The 18,352-nt window shown below is 44.0% G+C and overlaps 1 protein-coding gene across 1 annotated transcript in view; it reads left to right on the forward strand.

Moving 5' to 3' along the window:
• Positions 1-18,352, forward strand: part of RASGEF1C (RasGEF domain family member 1C) — a 116,066-nt gene that overhangs the window by 48,973 nt on the left and 48,741 nt on the right. The window lies entirely within an intron of this gene.

Below are 18,352 nucleotides of genomic sequence, written 5' to 3' on the forward strand. Positions count from 1 at the left end.
CTGAAGTGCTGCTTTACCTGCACTCGCTGGGTTCAAGCTAGCTCGGCTGGGCTAGCCCCATGTGCAGCTATTGTTGTGTAGACACATCCTGACTGTACACTGCTTGGAGGTGCAATTTCCACATTGTGGAGATTGCTGATTTGGTGGCTGCTCTGATTTGGTGCCATTTCATACTCCAGACAAGATGGAAGGCAGTAGAGAATCAGGCCCCAGTAGTCAAAGGAAAACACCAAGGTGTCAAAAGCAACCTAAACAAGAACAGAAGAAACTTACTGCAAAGGTCGAAACCAGGCTTTGAATGGAAGGGAGGAACTGGGGGGCCGGGAGGGACAGCTCCCACTATCAAAGTAATATCCATTTCAAAGAGAAAATCGGTTGTTAAATGATCACTTTTCTCGCTGGGGTCAGGGATATGTCCTCAGACGTGATCTGAAACATTTCTTTCATTTTTCAGAGTGGCAGCCGTGTTAGTCTGTATTTGCAAAAAGAAAAGGAGTACTTGTGGCACCTTAGAGACTAACCAATTTATTTGAGCATAAGCTTTCGTGAGCTACAGGGTGTTCTTAAGATTCGGAGCCACATTTTCAGTCTTTTGGCTAGCTGTGGATTAAAAGTGCAGTAATGCAGACTCAGACTTCAAATGTTAAAATAATAATGCTAAAAGACACTGCCTTTAAAACAATCAGTAAATCAGTTTCTCTTATGTCTTTGTAATTCATTTTGACTCAGTAATAGTGGTTGCGGGGTATGTAATGGTGAAACGTAATCACAGAAGTTAATTCAATGGCTTCCTGTGTGTGACAGAAGCTGCAGAAGGTAGGTGCATCATATACATTTATTTAGTATATCAAAATTCTAAAGTTGGATTTCTTAATTTAAGAACAATTAGGAGAATGTTGCATGCCAAGCAGATATCATTGTACAAGTCCCAAAACAATTTTAATTTAGAGCTTTTAAATCATCATTAAAATCTCTTTAAATCTTTCTTAAAACCCCCTCTCTTCCATGATTCATATAACGGCCAGCCCAGATCGATATAACGTCACCAGCGTTCCTGTCCACATAAAGGAATCTAAGGGCATGTCTCCACTTAGAACAGCTGCACTTGTGTTGCTCTAGTGCTTCAGTGAAGACGCTACTACGCTGAGAGGAGAGCTCCTCCCATTAATCCACCTCTGCAAGAGGCAGTAGCTATGTCGACGGGAGAAGCTCTCTCACCAACACCGTGCTGTCTACACTGGGGGTTAGGCTGGCATAACTCTATCACTCAGGGGTGTGGGTGTAAGTTTATAGTGTAGATCTGGCCTAAGTGATCACCTTTCTCAGTGCAGTCTTTTCTAGCCCGCTGAAGTCAACCAAATGACTGCCATTCACTGCAGTGGTCTTTGGATCAGGTGTGTAGTTTGTAAATGCCTTGGACCAGGGACCAGGGTTTTGTGTTTTGTAGCGTTCTGAGTGCACTGTTAGTGCTTGCCGAATCATAAGTAAAAATTCTTCCATTTTTTCAAGGGCTCTCACGTTTCTCCCATTTTTATGCTTTAATTTTCAATGTCCTTAAAACAAAACAAAAAATGTCATCGTTTTATATACACACCCAGGACAGTTCGTTTATTGCCCATGATTATTTGCCAGGTGTTTGAAAACGGGTGGGAGAGAGAGATTGTACGGGTAAAGAATGGTGAATTAACGTCTTTAGTTGCCCCGCTCGCTACAGGTGGTGAGTTATCTTGACGTATACTGCTTCACTTAGAATGTATTTTAAAGCTATGTCAAGAGCACCTGGAGTTTATGCATCCTTTTCGGTATTTCTATCATTCTAATAATAATTGGCTACAGATATACAGCGGAGCCCCATCCTGTGTTCCTTAAACAGGCGGCGTTATGGTTGAGACCGTCTAGCCGGCATGAGTAGCATAGGAACTAAAATGTATAGACATCGGGGTTAGATTCTGGTCTCACACCAATGTTGATCTCAAGTAACTTCACTGCATTCAATGGAAATACTCCAGACTTAAATCAGTTTAATGAGAACAGAATTTCTTTCCAGATTAAGAGAGAAGTTTGGCATCTGTGGATTCATACCTGAGTGTTTTCTCAGTGTTGCACTTGATGGCTCTAGTTCATTATGGTTCCAAGCAGTGACGGCATTTTAAGGTAAATAATGTGTTTTCTGCTCTGCTTGATACCAAAGGGCTTTTATTACTGCTGCTGATACATGAAAAAGAAAGTTATTAAAAAAAAAAAAAGTGATGTTAACAAATGGAAGCCCTTGGGGAACTGTTGCCTGGATGGGATTTTGATTGGAGTTCAATTTAATAGGCCGTAAATCTTCCGATTTCTGATTTACATTCTGCTTCAGACTGGCTACCAAATTCATGCTAATCAGTGTTTCATTTTTCCCTCTCAAAGAAAATTTACAGATATGAGCGTAAACAGGAACATTCCCCCAGCAAGGTGACCTTGCTCTTGCAAGCTATGTACTGGTAATTGATTTAGTGCCTCACCGTCATCTATAAATTGGGCTTCTTTCAGTAGCACACTTATCAGCAGATTTTTAGATAATTGGTGGGAGTCGTTGGTTTTTCAGTGTAATATTTTGATGGCAAAATATTTCTTGTAAACCTGTAACACAGCGACAACTATGATCATTGTCATTTTACTGCAGTGATGGAACAAATACTGCTGGAAGACATGTAAGCATACATCTCCTATTGACTGACTTCAGATGCAGTGATGTGCACATATCAGGGAGCAAAACCCCTCTGTATTTTACATTAGCACTATCCAGAGGGCCAGAGATAACCCAATGAAGTCATTAGAATGACGTCTGTGGACCTTGGGTCAAACCCTGACTCCCTCATATTGAAGCTGGGCTGGGAAGACTGATATGCAGCTGCTGTTCTTTATGGTGTATGAGTATTAATTAGGGGGTCACAGTAAGGGAAGAATAGACCAGAATGTCAGTTTCCCCTCTGTGGTTTGCCCCACACTCATCCCTTGTGATTCCTGTGCATTCGTAAATTGTATAGTTTCAGTATATTGCTCACTTAATCATTCCCAACATTATTCAGATTGACAGGTTGAATTTTGTGCCATTTTACTGCATCACGGTCTGTAAATTGAATGTTTTATAGCTTGGTGAAAAGGAAGCAACATCTGCCACCAGCTTCCTAATTACATCAGCATCAAATACATAATAATGTTCTTAACACCACCCCTGCTTGCTGAGAAGCCATTTATAAACACAGCCTTCGCAAGCTGAAACAGTTCGTACAATATGACTTTTTCCTTCACGTTTCTGAAACACCGCTGATCTTTTCCCCCTTCTTCAGCTCCCCTCCTGGCAAAAAAGAAGAGGGATCAGGATTCTCTTTCTAAACTGTCTTTCTCTGCTAAGATGAATAGCTTAAAAATGTATGAAACTAGTGTGAAAAATGTGCGTACAAGAAACCAGCCTTGCGTATTATGGGTCCCAGTGGATGTACTGTTGTTATTCATTACTTGTACTATGATAGCGACTAGCGACCAGAGCTGAGGTCAGGCTCCATTGTGGTAGGTGCTGTTGAAACCCAGAGCGAGATGCAGTCCTTGACCTGAAGAGTTTACAATAGACAAAGTAGGAGAAAGGTAGTGTTGTTATCCTCACTTTTCAGATGGGGAGCTGAAGCATGGAGAGTTTAAGTGACTTGCTCAAGTCACTTAACAAAGGAAATCTGTGGGAGATCTCAGAAGTGGAGCCCAAATCTTCTGAATCACAGCCCAGTGTGTCAATCTCAAGGTCATGATTCTTCCATTCCTCTCTCTTAATCTGTTCCTTAACAGGCTGATGTGATTGCAGTTGTAGAGCCATTGGCCATTATCTTTGAAAACTCGTGGCAATCAGGGGAGGTCCTGAACAATTGGAAAAAGGCAAATATAGTGCCCATCTTTTAAAAAGGGAAGAAGGAGAACCTGGGGAACTACAGACCGGTCAGCCACACCTCAGTCCCTGGAAAATCATGGAGCAGGTCCTCAAGGAATCTATTTTGAAGCACTTGGAGGAGAGGAAGGTGATCAGGAACAGTCAACATGGATTCACCAAGGGCAAGTCATGCCTGACCAACCTGATTGCCTTCTATGATGAGATAACTGGCTCTGTGAATATGGGGAAAGTGGTGGACGTGATATATCTTGACTTTAGCAAAGCTTTTGGTACGGTCTCCGACAGTATTCTTGCCAGCAAGTTAAAAGAGTATGGATTGGATGAATGGACTATAAATTGGATAGAAAGCTGGCTAGATTGTCTGGCACAATGGGTAGCGATCAACGGCTCGATGTCTAGTTGGCAGCTGGTATCAAGTGGAGTGCCCCAGGGGTCAGTCCTGGGGCTGGTTTTGTTCAACATCTTTATTAATGATCTAGATGATGGGATGAATTGTACCTTCAGCAAGTTCGCGGATGACACTAAGCTGGCGGGAGAGGTAGATACGCTGGAGGGTAGGGATAGGGTCCAGAGTGACCTAGCGAAATTGGAGGATTGGTTCAAAACAAATCTGATGAGGTTCAACAAGGACAAGTGCAGAGTGCTGCACTTAGGATGGAAGAATCCTGTGCACTGTGTTAGCCGACGGCCAAGGATGTTTGGTGAGGTGCCAGCTATGCCCGTTTATACCATCCGTGACTTTAACCGCTAGGACGCACTGTCCCTTCGCGGCGGGCAGCCCGGGCTAGGCTGACGGATGCCCCAAGGTCTTAACCACCCGTGACTTTAACTGCTAGAGCTCAGAGCTCCTTCGCAGCGGGCAGTCAATACTGACTGACAGGTGCCCCAATGGCAGCACTAAGAGCCTCTCCACACCCGTGACTTTAACTGCTAGAGCTCAGAGCTCCTTCGCAGCGGGCAGCCAGGATTGACTGACAGGTGCCCCAAGAGTTTGCCCCGTGGAGGCGGCACAACTCAACGCTAGGCTCTTAGTACTCTCACCTAATGGCCAGGCTTTAGAGCCAAAACAGCTGAGGTTCTTTAATTGTGTTGGCTGCTTTACAGTAAACCAGAGAAAACAAGTCAGGCTTATGCATAAATGGTTACCAAAATTTATTAAGCTAGATTCTAATCATGTGGTTACAAAATTGCTAGTGCCTACTTATTTAAATGTACAGATGTTACACACACAAACAAGTTACAAAACTGAAGCCACAATCCCAAAGAAAGAAAGCAAAGTATAGAGCTCTATTTCAAAATATGTGTACACTAAAGATAGGAGATCAGGTGTGGGTGCTTCTTACCCTCCTTGCATCTCTCGATTCCAGCGGTGCCAAGCCAGGATCGGTCACTCAGTTCCGCGGAAAGACGAATAAGGGACAAGGCGTAGGGACCCTCTTAGCTGCAGAAGCCTTGGGAGGCTGTCACTTATCTGACCAGCAGATAGATAGTGAAAAGCACTCAAAAATCATGGTGCTGTAGGTCCCCTACTTATACCTCTGTACTCCTTTATTCTCTTTCTCCTTTCTTATGCCAAATTGAGGCTGGTCTGTCGGGGTGACGCCAGCTTTTGCAAGAGTAGTTTACACTTGCAAGGGAGAGAAACAATAAGTTTCGACTACTGGACATTTCTTTTATCAGGGTAAATATTTTCCCACCTAGGATGTTGGTGTGTGTGCATCACGCTATTTAGTAGGGGCTAAGAGCCATGTCTGTCACAGGGCCTCTGCCTGCTGTGAGCTTAATCCTTGTATCTGCTCCCAGAGGCACATTGTAGCAGCACACCTGTGCTTTCACAGCTTCAAAGGCTGTGCTGGAATATATGTTAAGTGCCCTGTTCCGGCTTCCTCCTGTGTTTCCAGCAATGCTGGTCTGAGGGGGGGGGGGCTGGCTGTCTGGCTACACACTGCTACAGGCTGGGGACCGACTAGCTAAGCAGCAGTTCTGCAGAAAAGGACCTGGGGAGTACAGTGGATGAGAAGCTGGATATAAGTCAGCAGTGTGCCCCTGTTGCCAAGAAGGCTAATGGTATATTGGGCTGTATTAGTAGGAGCATTGCCAGCAGATCGAGGGAAGGGATTATTCCCCTCTATTCGGCACTGGTGAGGCCACATCTGGAGTATTGTGTCCAGTTTTGCGGCCCCCACTACAGAAGGGATGTGGACAAATTGGAGAGAGTCCTGCAGAGAGCAACGAAAATGATCAGGGGGCTGGGACACGTGACTTACGAGGGAAGGCTGAGGGAACTGGGCTTATTTAGTCTGCAGAAGAGAAGAGTGAGTTGGGGATTTGATAGCAACCTTAAAATACCTGAAGGGGGGTTCCAAAGAGGATGGAGCTCGGCTGTTCTCAGTGGTGGCAAATGACAGAACAAGGAGCAATGGTCTCAAGTTGCAGTGGGGGAGGTCTAGGCTGGCTATTAGGAAAAACTATTTCACTAGGAGGGTGGTGAAGCACTGGAATGGGTTACCTAGAGAGGTGGTGGAATCTCCATCCTTGGAGGTTTTTGAGGCCTGGCATGACAAAGCCCTGGCTGAGATGATTTAGCTGGTGTTGGTCCTGCTTTGAGCAGGAGGTTGGACTAGATGACCTCCTGAGGTCTCTTCCAACCTTAATCGTCTGTGATTCTATTACTCCTTTATTTCACATTCAGTGTTTTGCCAGATGATGAATTTCTCCAGAACACACATGCTGCTACATCCTTCCACTTCCATTATCTGGATCTGTGTTAACACGGAGACCTGATCCTGCCTGAAACTGCCCCATTAGTCTACTGTGCCCAACCCTGATACTAAGAGTGTGTCTACACTACAGTGGCACACCTACGGGTGGTACAGATATGCTGCTCTAGTGCCATAGCATAAACGCTTCCTACAGCAGTGGAAGGGGTTTTCTGTCAATGTAGTTAATCCACCTCGCCATCAACCTAGCTGCATCTACAGTGTGGGGTAGTGGGCATTGCATAGGATGCGGAATTTTTTACAGCCCTGAGTGATGCAGCTAGGCCTAATCTAATTTTTAGGTATAGACCAGGCCTAAGTCTTGTCTGGCAGACACACTATATTGAAATGTCAGGTGCATTGCAAGTGACATGATGTATGCATTGAGAAGGAAACGTGACCACAGCATGGCACCAGTGTGAAGCTCTGGCCCCTGGAGAAGCAGGCTCTGAGGACGAGAAATTGGACAGGTGCATCTGAGGGCTGGAGTTTTGCTGAACTTTGTCGTTGTCATCGAGACCTGAAGCAGAATTTTTCCATTTTTTCTCATCTCTTTAATAAGAGAGACCCTCCCAGTATGGATATCTACTGCATGCAACTATATGATATGATTCAGTAACTTTGGCCAAATCCTGAGGTCCTTTCTTAGCTTTCACTCAGTCCTTATGCAAACAAACCCCTGTTCCCATCGAGAATTTACCTGAGGAAAGACTGTGTTAGAAAATCTAAATGTACCACCATGTTCTAAAACCATTGCTTTTATTAAAAACAAAAATCTTTGGCTCCCACAGCTCACATTCGACATTATGACACCGAGACGTGCTTATTTTAACTTTGCCGAGACAATGCAGACGTATACCCTGACTCAGTGAGAGGTTAATGAATGCGCATTAGTGAAAAAGAGATCAGCTAGCATGTTGTTTTCACACCATGCCTTTCGTATTCCAAAAATACTTAACAAATTGATGGTGTCAGGGCAGTGACCACACGAGTAAACAGCGGCTGTTTTGCACTCTGCAGTGACTCATATCGGGCTTTGGACAAGAGCAGGTTTTATTGAGAGAAGCAATGGTAGCCAGAAATCTACTGCTGGAGAAGAGTAAGTTGTATTTTTATGGAAGGAGGCCAGCAAGATGGCAATACAAGTTACAGGAAGATACAGAAGGTTTGAACGCTGTCAAGATGAGCTAAAGCTTTAACAAATTTTAGCTTAGCTATCAGTGGGAAAAGCAAAAGCAGCTTTATTCCAACCCTCCTGTACAGGCAAACACCAGCCCCATGGAGTCCCCTGCTGCTTCTCAGCATAACAGGAGATTAGTAGTGTAGCAGATTTTTCTAATGTTTGTGATAGGCCCTCACAATAAACATCAAGCTAATCCCCAACAGTTGTGAGGCATTGGAGAGAAAGTGACTATAAATCCAGGATGAAAATACCGGTGTATTCATCTGATACCTACAGGCCCTCAATGCGGCTTCTCTGAAATAGGTATATTTATCCAGTCAAAACTAGCTTGGGCTGCTTTCTAAAGATGTTTCTCCTTCAGCCAGGGGTGAGGAGGAATCTTCATGCCAAGAAACGCATTTCTCAACGGCGTAAAAAGCCTGGCACAGGTTTTCGCCTTGAAACTGTCTGCAGAGTTAAAAGTAATGGAAGTTTTTGACAACATATGCCTAAGTGACATGCCGGATTCGGCATCAAAATTGTTTCCACCTAGTTCAAACGTAGAATGCTAAACCAAAGCTCATGCAGACAAAAGCAATGATGGAGAAGGCCTTCTCCAAGCCACTCATGCACTGATCTCAAATGTAACTCGGTCCCTAGAGAGATACTGTGGCCTCATAAATAGGGCCCTGGACTGGCAGTCAGAAGACTTAGTCTTTTCCTATCTGTGGCATAGTTGCTTTGTGCCTATTTCCTATCCCACTCTTTGTCTTGTCTATTTTGCCTATGATCTCTTTGGGGCAGGTATAGTCCCTTACAGTGTGTCTGTACATCACCTAGCACCCGATCTAGGTGTTAGTGTAATACAAATAATAATAAAATAGATGGAAAAAGATTTATGGTGAGGTTGCACAGGGGTCTCTGCAGTGCACAGAGATCTCCGTAGCAGATCTATGCGCTTCATGAATCCACTGGGTTAAACCCCATGTACAGAGAAGCACAGCCAGCCTGGCCAGCTGGTGCAGAAGATTCCATCTTTCAGCCCGTGATGCTCTTACAAGAGAGAAAACCCTTTAACTCAGTTCTTCCCAAAGTGCAGTCCACAGTAAGAGATGGCTGCTCACATGAGGCTGGCTCTCTTTGTTTTCATCTAAGAGAGAGAGACAGCTGAGAAGGGGAAATGAAATGAAGATCAAAAGTTAATGTTGCTGATTAACTTTTTGATAAAAGGATAAAACACTTAACATGTCAAAGCCAGCTGGAAATACATTAACTGCTTCCCTCATGTTACTTTCCCAGGTAAGCAATAGCTGTCGTTGCCACAGGGACTGTTGTAACAGCAGCTACTGGAGTCAGTGGACATGGACAGGGTATTTATTTGCCTTTGGAATTTGGCCTTAGGTCATGTGACTGATGCCAGGAAATCAAGTGGCAGTTTCTGGCCAGCACCATAGTGTATCAGACCCTTAGAACAATGCTCTGGGACTGTGTGTAGAATGCCAATGGCAGGGGAGGCATTCTTGCTATTTACAGTGGCTAATGCTATGAAAAGGGTTGGCAACCTCTGCATTAATCTGAGCTCTGCTCCGCTCCCTAGGTTGGGGCTTTTGGGGACGGATTTTTTAAACGTGTTTAGGCACCAAGAGGTGCCGAGATTTTCAAAAGTGCCCAATCAGGTTCGATTTGACATCGATAGGAGGTAGGCGCCTAATCGGTTTAAGCACTGCCTAAAGTCTGTTGAAAATCTGGCCCTTTGCGTCCACATAATATAAAAAGCTCATAACCATTAGTACCCTTGTTAGCAGGGTTGTTAAGAAAACGGATGCACGCGTGAAGTTCCTCTCAGTCTCGTGCTCTAACACAAAGCCTTTAATGATGATCTCGGCAAGGTTAACCTGCATTTAGTACAGACGGTCTGTATGTGCACTGGTAACGGGGTTAGTATGAGTGCAGTTATGTGACAGTGCTGAGAGCATCAGAATTTTCCACCTGTAAAGTGAGGTAAATCCTGTAAATACTTCCCAGCCATAATCTTTTGGGGAGGTGCTAAGAACCTGAAGTAATGGAAGCCAGATAGTTTCCTGGACTGCAAGGACAAAATACAGGCACAAACAAAGGCAGATTCGGCCCACTATCTTTCTCTTGTTTCTGAGGTTAGGAAGTGTAACAAGTTGAAGCACAGGCCTATGAGCAAGAAAGTCTGTTCTCCACTGTCTGCTCTGCCAAATACTTACCCGGGGCAAGCTGTCTGATCCCCCTGGTTAATAGGGGCAACCATTCCAGTCTGTGGTGGCTCTGCACACAAAACGCCCAGAGACGAGCAGGAATAACCTGTGCAAGAGACGTTGCTGGTCTGAAACTGCCGCTGCTCTCCCAGAAGGCTTGCTGCATGGCTTCTGCTTGGACTTTTGGGGAAGTCGAGACTGGGGTGGGAAATTCCTGTTCCCATTCCTGCCATATGCAGAATTTGTAGTAGGCGTCTTTGCACAGCACCAGTTGGAATTTGGTTCTTCTCTTTTAGCTCAGTGGTTCAAATCCTTAAGGCCTTTCTTGGCTTATGCTTAATTGGGCACAACTCATTGGTACACATTTTTATGTAAAAATTGCAGAATTTTTATATGTAACTTGATATCATCAGGTGCCACTTTTAAAGGATCACAGGATAAAAATCTCTGAATTGGAATATGGAGTTTTCCTGATTAGGATGGGGTGGGGGAGAAAGAAAGCTAAAAATCAATATATTGACATCATTCTCTTATTTCTGTTGAGGTAGCTTAATTTTTTTAATATATGTAATACAGTGAAATATTATAATGTAATATTCAGTACAAGACTAGAGAATCTAATGAAAGGAAGGTCAAAAGAATAGAGAGAGAGAGAGAGACAGGAAAAAGAGGAGAAGAGTAGGTATGTGATTTAAAAGTCCATGGTTTAGTTATTAATATTAGACAGAAATGGTCCCACATTTCTTCCACAATGGAAATACGGGAGTCAGTGTTATGTTAAATGCTGTGTAATTCTTTACTTCTGGCAAGCTCCATTTTATTCTCTAATATTCGCGTATTAGAACAGGATATGGCCTGAGCTGTGGTATCTCCTTATTGGAGAAGCCTTGAATACATCCTATCCCTAACACTGGAGAGAGTTAAAGAAGCATACCACGACACAGCTTATGCTGTTGTTTCCCCAGTGTCTGGGAGTCACTGAGATACCTAGTAGTAAAGTGTATAAAAATAAGCAAGGAAAGGGCTGGCTATCTAGGGCTGTTGTGATTAACACAGGTGGCAGTGGGCCAGGTTATCCATTGCCCCCCTCCCCTCCTGCCTTTGTGTGGTCATTTATACTTCTGAAAAGTACTACTGTTCTGATTTACATTCCCTGGGCGGTGGTGTAAATGAGGGCACAAGTTGTGGGCACTGGAGAATGTTCCCTATTGTTCTGTGATGCAGGACATCACGTTCTGTGATGTCACCTAACCCTTATGTAGTGCTTCTCGTCAAAGCGCTTCACAATCTTGAATGGATTTAATCTCCCCATACCTGTGTGAGGCAGGGCAAAGCTATTATCCCCATTTTACAGGTAGGGCACTGAAGCACAGAGAGGCTAAGTGACTTGCCCAGGGTCTCCCACAAAGTCTGTTGCACAGCAGGGGATCGAGCCCAAATCTCCCAGGTCTTAGCTGGTACCCAACAACCGGACCATCCTTCCTCCCTAGCCTTGTTTTTCTCTAACCACAGAGCTATGGCATCTGAGCATATTCTTTACAGCAGGTTTCTGTGTGATCAAGAGGAAGACGGAAAGAGCCCCAGCGTCACATTTTCCCTCCTCGTTTGGAATAGATCAGAAATGAGCACATAGCTCAACGTCTCTTCCCTTAAATCTACCACTTATGCCATGCATAAGTGGCTTGAATGGTGGTATTTGTGCTGCAAGTCTGTATCAGATTCATTCTTTTTTCTTTGGGGTATGGACTTCTCCCACTTACTCAAGACCTCCTGCCAAGGATACTCTCTCCACAGCCCAGCAGCCAAGGTGGTCACTCAAGAGACGTAAGGTATTTTGTCCTCATCATCCCCACCAGAGGCTCTACGTGCTGCTGTTGCAACACTTCCAGCCTGAGGAGTGTGGGACCTGGTTTCAGATCCACTGCCTGGCAGCAGCTTTTCCACCATTAAGGCACCAGTCTCTCAGTAAGTCTCATTGTAGAACTTTCCAGGTCTGAAGAACCCCCCCTGAACTGAAAGGAAAGGCCAAGTGCTGGTTGCCATAGTTGAGTTTCAGTTCACTAAAGCATTTAAACACGTGCTTAAGTGCCTTGCTGAATAGGGATGCTTTCCTGAAACAGGGCCCTAGTGTTGCTATTGCCACGGGCAGCCAAGTGTATCCAAACTCCATAGAAGAAGCTGTGTGGACTAACATGCATTTTTGTGCAAAGACATTGTTGGTTGGGTTGTTGTGATACTAGCAGTTGCTTCAATTAAAAAGGAAGCACTGATCTTATCGAGGGCTGTCGATCAATTGCAGTTAACTCACACGATTAACTAAAAAAAATTAATCATGATTTAAAAAAATAATTTGCCATTTTAATCGCACTGTTAAACTATAGAATACCAATTGAAATTTATTACATATTTTTGGATGTTTTCCTATATTTTCAAATATATTGATTTCAGTTACGACACAGAATACAAAGTGTACACTGCTTACTTTATATTATTATTTATTATTACAAATATTTGCAATCTCTTTATCATGAAAATGCAACTTACAAATGTAGATTTTTTTTTTGCTACCTAACTGCACTCAAAAACAAAACAATGTAAGACTTTAGAGCCTACAAGTCCACTCAGTCCTACATTGTTTTATTTTTGAGTGCCGTTATTTTTTGTACATAATTCTACATTTGTAAGTTCAACTTTCATGACAAAGAGGTTGCACTATTATATTAGGTGAATGGAAAAATACAGTTTTGTCTTTTATAGCGCAAATATTTGTAATAAAAAATAAAGTGAGCACTGTACACTTTGTATTCCATGTTGTAATTGAAATAAATATATTTGAAAATGTAGAAAACATCCAAAACCATTTAAATATATGGTTTTCTATAATTGTTTAACAGTGTGATTAATCGCGATTAATTTTTTTAATCGTTTGACAGCCCTAATCTTATCACATTGATATCTGCTCGCTGCACTTTAACATTCCAGGAGCGGGACAATATTGCAACACCTCGAGACAAGACATGTGCCCCTTTATATAAATCATGGCAGGTAGAATGAGACAAATGTCTTTTCTGTTTTGTTTTTACTGCAATCAACGTTTTCCTCTTTGTCTCCTTCATTACTATGACTGACAGCACAGGTCACCCAAAGCATCGCTCGTAAACTAGATAGAATGCACAGAAAAATGCTGCCTGAGATTTATTGTAAAGGAAGTTCTCATTTTTCCATATTGCTAACGAAGTGATACTTCAGGCTCACATTAAAAAAGGAAGGAAAGAGCAGTATAGTTTTGTAAAACAGTGAAACCAGCTAAGTCAGTGCCCTAACCTCAAGTCAACTTGACAGTGACCTTCTCAAGCATGAATAAGGAAGTTTTATGCCAGAACTTTGTCACTAGAGTTGTTAGTCTTTTGTACAGTCATCCTTCATCCCATGCAAACTCTGCAGCAATTGTAGCAACATCTCCCATGAATCATCAGCAGGATTTGAACCCAGAGGCTTCAGCACTGCAACACAGACCTCTGCCGCTTGAGCTAAAAGCAAGTGCATTAGGCAGTAGCAGTTGGTAGGCTGTTATCTTCCAGTGGCCCATCTTCTAAAGGGGGATGCCAGTGTGTTTCAGAATGAGACGCAACATTAATTGGAGCACCAAAACAGGACAGGGAGTGGAGCTTAATTCTTTACCAATATTTAAGAAGGAAGTAAAACGACTGCACGTGCCATTTTTATTTAGCTGTGGAACAATGCAACAGTTCAGGCAATATCCTATTCAAATACATTTCTATTAGATAATAAAAATGGTGCTGACAGTGAGGAATTGCTTTGCATTAATTATAACCCCGAATTCTGTATTTTGCATTGACGCAAGAATGTGTCATATAAATGTATAGCTTTTTAACTTTTTTTTATTCCTGGCCCAGATAGTCCATATCCATGAGATTTATTTCTTGATCTGTACGCACATGTAATCTTTCTTGGGATTATTGCCATAGAAACAAGACGTAACATGCAGAGTGTTAGAAATAACAGATGGGATTTGGCTGTCTTTTCCTATTTAATACACAGTGTCTGAAGAGTGTACAAAAAGTAGCAATTATTTGCTATGGGAGGGCTATTGCAGACTTACTAACAAAGACATCTACACTCTTTTTACAATTCTCAACCCACCTAGCAATATTGTTAACCTATCCAACTATACTCTCAGCCCAGCAGAAGCAGCTGTTCTATCTCGGGGCCTCTCCTTCTGCCCCTCCACCCCCACGAACATGATACAGTTCTGTGGTGACCTAGAATCCTATTTTCGACGTCTCCGACTCAAGGAATATTTCCAAAATACCTCTGAACAACATACTAATCCACAGAGGTCTCCCTACCAACACTACAGAAAGAGGGATTCTAGGTTGACTCCTCCTGAAGGTCAAAACAGCAGACTGGACTTCTACATAGAGTGCTTCCGCCGACGTGCACAGGCTGAAATTGTGGAAAAGCAGCATCACTTGCCCCATAACCTCAGCCATGCGGAACGCAATGCCATCCACAGCCTCAGAAACAACTCTGACATCATAATCAAAAAGGCTGACAAAGGAGGTGCTGTTGTCATCATGAATAGGTCGGAATATGAACAAGAGGCTGCTCGGCAGCTCTCCAACACGAGTTTCTACAAGCCATTACCCTATGATCCCACTGAGAGTTACCAAAAGCAACTACAGCATTTGCTCAAGAAACTTCCTGAAAAAGCACAAGATCAAATCCGCACAGACACACCCCTGGAACCCCGACCTGGGATATTCTATCTACTACCCAAGATCCATAAACCTGGAAATCCTGGGTGCCCCATCATCTCAGGCATTGGCACCCTGACAGCAGGATTGTCTGGCTATGTAGACTCCCTCCTCAGGCCCTACACTACCAGCACTCCCAGCTACCTTCGAGACACCACTGACTTCCTGAGAAAACTTCAATCCATCGGTGATCTTCCTGATAACACCATCCTGGCCACTATGGATGTAGAAGCCCTCTACACCAACATTCCACACAAAGATGGACTACAAGCCGTCAGGAACACTATCCCCGATACTGTCACGGCTAACCTGGTGGCTGAACTTTGTGACTTTGTCCTTACCCATAACTATTTCACATTTGGGGACAATGTATACCTTCAGATCAGCGGCACTGCTACGGGTACCCGCATGGCCCCACAGTATGCCAACATTTTTATGGCTGATTTAGAACAACGCTTCCTCAGCTCTCGTCCCCTAAAGCCCCTACTCTACTTGCGCTACATTGATGACATCTTCATCATCTGGACCCATGGAAAAGAAGCCCTTGAGGAATTCCACCATGATTTCAACAATTTCCATCCCACCACCAACCTCAGCCTGGTCCAGTCCACACAAGAGATCCACTTCCTGGACACTACAGTGCTAATAAACAATGGTCACATAAACACCACCCTATACCGGAAACCTACTGACCGCTATTCCTACCTGCATGCCTCCAGCTTTCACCCTGACCACACCACACGATCCATCGTCTACAGCCAAGCTCTGCGATACAACCGCATTTGCTCCAACCCCTCAGACAGAGACAAACACCTACAAGATCTCTGTCAAGCTTTCTTACAACTACAATACCCACCTGCGGAAGTAAAGAAACAGATTGATAGAGCCAGAAGAGTTCCCAGAAGTTACCTACTACAGGACAGGCCTAACAAAGAAAATAACAGAACGCCACTAGCCGTCACCTTCAGCCCCCAACTAAAACCCCTCCAATGCATTATTAAGGATCTACAACCTATCCTAAAGGATGACCCAATACTCTCACAAATCTTGGGAGACAGGCCAGTCCTTGCCTACAGACAGCCCCGCAACCTGAAGCAAATACTCACCAACAACCACATACCACACAACAGAACCACTAACCCAGGAACTTATCCTTGCAACAAAGCCCGTTGCCAATTGTGCCCACATATCTATTCAGGGGACACCATCACAGGGCCTAATAACATCAGCCACACTATCAGAGGCTCGTTCACCTGCACATCCACCAATGTGATATATGCCATCATGTGCCAGCAATGCCCCTCTGCCATTTACTTTGGTCAAACTGGACAGTCTCTACGTAAAAGAATAAATGGACACAAATCAGATGTCAAGAATTATAACATTCATAAACCAGTCGGAGAACACTTCAATCTCTCTGGTCACGCAATCACAGACATGAAGGTCGCTATCTTAAAACAAAAAAACTTCAAATCCAGACTCCAGCGAGAAACTGCTGAATTGGAATTCATTTGCAAATTGGATACTATTAATTTAGGCTTAAATAGAGACTGGGAGTGGCTAAGTCATTATGCAAGGTAGCCTATTTCCCCTTGTTTTTTCCTACCCCCCCCCCCAGATGTTCTGGTTTAACTTGGATTTAAACTTGGAGAGTGGTCAGTTTGGATGAGCTATTACCAGCAGGAGAGTGAGTTTGTGTGTGTATGGGGGTGGGGGGGGTGTGAGAAAACCTGGATTTGTGCTGGAAATGGCCCACCTTGATTACCATGCACATTGTAGGGAGAGTGGTCACTTTGGATGAGCTATTACCAGCAGGATAGTGAGTTTGTGTGTGTGGTTTTTGGGAGGGGGGTGAGGGGGTGAGAGAACCTGGATTTGTGCAGGAAATGGCCCAACTTGATTATCATGCACATTGTGTAAAGAGTTGCTTTTTCACCCCACTTTGGATGGGCTATCACCAGCAGGAGAGTGAATTTGTGGGGGGGGGTGGAGGGTGAGAAAACCTGGATTTGTGCTGGAAATGGCCCAACCTGATGATCACTTTAGATAAGCTATTACCAGCAGGACAGTGGGGTGGTAGGAGGTATTGTTTCATATTCTCATATTCATTTGCAAATTGGATACTATTAATTTAGGCTTAAATAGAGACTGGGAGTGGCTAAGTCATTATGCAAGGTAGCCTATTTCCCCTTGTTTTTTCCTACGCCCCCCCCCCCCCGACGTTCTGGTTAAACTTGGATTTAAACTTGGAGAGTGGTCAGTTTGGATGAGCTATTGCCAGCAGGAGAGTGAGTTTGCGTGTGTATGGGGGTGGGGGGGTGAGAAAACCTGGATTTGTGCAGGAAATGGCCCACCTTGATTACCATGCACATTGTAGGGAGAGTGGTCAGTTTGGATGAGCTATTGCCAGCAGGAGAGTGAGTTTGTGTGTGTGGTTTTTGGAGGGGGGTGAGGGGGTGAGAGAACCTGGATTTGTGCAGGAAATGGCCCACCTTGATTATCATGCACATTGTGTAGAGAGTTGTCACTTTGGATGGGCTATTACCAGCAGGAGAGTGAGTTTGTGGGGGTTGGGAGGGGGCGGAGGATGAGAGAACCTGGATTTGTGCTGGAAATGGCCCAACTTGATGATCACTTTAGATAAGCTATTACCAGCAGGACAGTGGGGTGGGAGGAGGTATTGTTTCATATTCTCTGTGTGTATATAAAGTCTGCTGCAGTTTCCACAGTATGCATCCGATGAAGTGAGCTGTAGCTCACGAAAGCTCATGCTCAAATAAATTGGTTAGTCTCTAAGGTGCCACAAGTACTCCTTTTCACCTTGGGCAGTGTCATCAGGGTTGCTTAGAGGTGTGTTGGAGGCCTACATGGAAAAATCTACCATGTTGCTTGCACCAACTCAAAAACTAAACAATTGGTCAACAGTCTAAACAATCAAATCATTCCATACATCTCAATGGGAGAGACGCCCCTGGAGTGCCAGCCGGCACAGAGAATAGGAACGGAACAAAGGCCAGGATTTTCAACAATGGAAGCCTGAAGTTATGCTTTTAGGTCCACATTGACACCCCTAAATAAGTTGCATGGTTTTCAAATGTGCTGAGCACCCAGCAGCTGTTGTTAAAGCCTGTGGGTGCTGAGTACCTTTGAAATTAAGACACTTATGTGGCTCAATGTGGACCTAGGAACATAATTTCAGGCATCCAGTTTTGAAAATCTTGGCCTAAATAATGCTAATGCCTTCTCTGGTCCTTTCCCACATTCCTATTATTCCTTCTAGTTCCATGTTTCCTTCTTTTGTTTCCTTTTGTATTCCTTCCTTTTTTTCCTCTACGGCTCCCACACTCTGTTCCTCTGCCTCCCCTCCCAACACCGTCTCCATCTCACCTCTCACAATATCCCTACCGTACTTCTCTCCACCTGACGTGCTGCTCCTTCCTCACTGTTCGCTCTCACCCTGCATCCACTCATTCATCTCCTGAGAACCACGGAATCGTCAGCCTTTC

The sequence above is a fragment of the Lepidochelys olivacea genome, assembly GCF_965140295.1.
Source record: "Lepidochelys olivacea isolate rLepOli2 genome assembly, chromosome: 8".
NCBI classification, from domain to species: domain Eukaryota; kingdom Metazoa; phylum Chordata; order Testudines; family Cheloniidae; genus Lepidochelys; species Lepidochelys olivacea.